General features: G+C 50.3%; 1 pseudogene; it reads right to left on the bottom strand.

Annotated features, from left to right (window-relative positions):
• Positions 1-1,651: 1,651 nt before the first annotated feature.
• On the bottom strand, positions 1,652-2,139 carry LOC131214408 (casein kinase I-like; annotated as a pseudogene).
• Between the last annotated feature and the right edge of the window lie 217 nt (positions 2,140-2,356).

The raw sequence follows: 2,356 nt of genomic DNA, 5'->3' as shown, positions 1-2,356 counted from the left end.
TCGCTTGTTTGGCACCGGTGTGGAAGGACCCTAATAATTCGCAACAGGGACCAAGAAACAGTACTGGAGTGCCCCGTAACGTAAGACGACGGTCGACGGGCCCCAGTTTTCTTCGCCCGTTGGGGAATTCGGGCATTGAGAAACGGTTTCTGTTCCGGTTTCGGTGTTTCCGGTCTGCCTAGCCGGGGAGTCAATAAGCGAAAACGACGTCCTTTTCGGTGGGAGCGAGGGGTCTTGGAGATGCACTTCCAGGACACCTGGCCAGAGCAGCGTCGCCGCCGCCGCCGCCGTCGACGACGACCGGAATTGAAATTTACATTTATCTGGAAATTTTGTTCTCTTCCAATAAATTATTCAAATTTGATCTCAATGCACTCACGGTGGGCCTGCGGGCAGCCAGCCAGGCAGGTTCCCTGAACCCTGGGTTGACTCTCGGTTGCTGCAGGATCCCCAACCCGGCAGTGGCCGAGGCGGTGTGGGATCCGGGAGTTTCTTTCTGGTTCTCTGGTGATGTTTGATTCAAAAAGCCCAACTGAAGCTGATTACTCGGAGGAGTTGCCCAAGACAGCAGACACGGGCACGGACACGAGCGCGGTTCCGATACGGTTCCCGACGAAGCCCGGACGAAGATGGCGAAATTAAATTAAATTATTTAACTTAAATCCAGGCCATCCGGACCGTTGCGGAGGCGGTCGAGTACGGCTCTCGAGTGGCATTATTGATATGACAATTTAAATATGGCCACCAGCAACCGAGTCCACGCCGCCGGTTTGCTTTCCAGTGAGAACCCCAACTCCCTCTCGGTCCCTCTCTTTCTCTCTCCCTCTTTCGGTCGGATCTAACCCTTTTTTTACGATTCCTAATGCTGTGCGGTGGCGATGCAATATTTGTTTGTTTGGGGCCGTTGCAACGGTCCCAAGATTTATGCCAACTGCTGCCGCTGCAGCCATGTTGGTCTCGGGGGTCTACGCGCCGTGGGACCCACGATCCGTGGCCGCGTCCCGATTGGCGGCGCACGTCACCCTGCCGGCTGGCCGCCCGCACGAAAGGTGATGGATTTTTCCTCTCCCGTGGGCGACCCGAGAGTCGGCTGCCGGTGTGGAGCCCTGTCATGTCACGATGTGTCATTAGCGATAAATTAAAACGGACGGCTGCAAACGGTGGTGCCCGGGTCCACGGGTTTGTGTGTGTTTCCCGGGCCCCCACGGGAACCAAGGCGGCGGCCGGGGCAGGGAAACCATTTGGGAGGTCGTTACCGGGCGCGAAGCGGTTTTGAATATGGAGTTTCGCAAAAGATTTAGTAGCTGCGAAGCCTTTTACAACGCCGGTGGCCGGTCGGATTGCACAATGCGCCACCGAACCGGGGGGTGAGATATTTATTTTTATCGCCAGTAAATGAAGGAATCACCAGCCCCCGTCCGAGGGGATCGGTCTGCACCGTGAAGCGTGACACATTGGGCAGTGGGTGATATAGTTACTTCTTCTAGGTCTAGTACTTTACGGTGGTTCTGAACATTATTTTTTTCATTCTGTTGATGCGTCAGCCTTTCGGAACCGCAAATGCCTTATTCGTTTGTATCGCTGGAAAGTTTATCTTTGCCGCTTTGTCATGTCTTTTTCATTTGTACGGAACAAGATTCTGTACAGCTACCTCAGAAACATGAATTCAGGTCCTTCCTTAAATCGTAAACTGCGACTATAGTTAAGGTATATAGCAAATTCTGCTGGAAATCCGTCGCATAGACACAAAACCTACTGATTCCACGTCAACTCGACGCTCAATGCCAAAGTGAGCATTGCCAAGGGACGAAGTGCAAGTTTTCCAGCCTTCCAACCATTTGCTTAACGATCATCAGCAAAAGTTTGATTGTGAAATTACGATTGTAAAAAAATTAATATTTCTTCCAGCGATGGCCCAAGCAAGTCCTTGGGTAGCATATAATAATTTCACGTTTGACCGTCAGCAAACACTTTGTACCGGTTGCACTCGAACGTTAGCAGCGAACGGCGAGCCTGTTTACTTTCATCGCAACCTTTTCACCATTTGTTATGTTGGATTCCAAGGCAAACATCTCCAAGCGCACCAAAGCGAATCTTACGTATTATGCGCTGTTTACCACCAACAATGAAGTCACTCATATTTGCTTATCAGTTTTGGGGGGATTCTATCAGTTTCGGTGCTGCAGTATCCTTCATTTCTTATTTCAATTGATTGATATCACGTTGATTAACCTGATTGGCTTAGCTGATGTTCGGATCGAACCGTCCAGTGGCCTAGAAAAATCGGAACACAAACACTTTGATACCAATGAACATTATTGAATTCTCTACAGAGAACAAAATAAATTCCCTTACC

Source organism: Anopheles bellator, unplaced genomic scaffold (assembly GCF_943735745.2).
Source record: "Anopheles bellator unplaced genomic scaffold, idAnoBellAS_SP24_06.2 scaffold00840_ctg1, whole genome shotgun sequence".
NCBI classification, from domain to species: domain Eukaryota; kingdom Metazoa; phylum Arthropoda; class Insecta; order Diptera; family Culicidae; genus Anopheles; species Anopheles bellator.
Note: the sequence above shows the minus strand (reverse complement) of the source record. Positions and strands in the feature narration are given on the sequence as shown.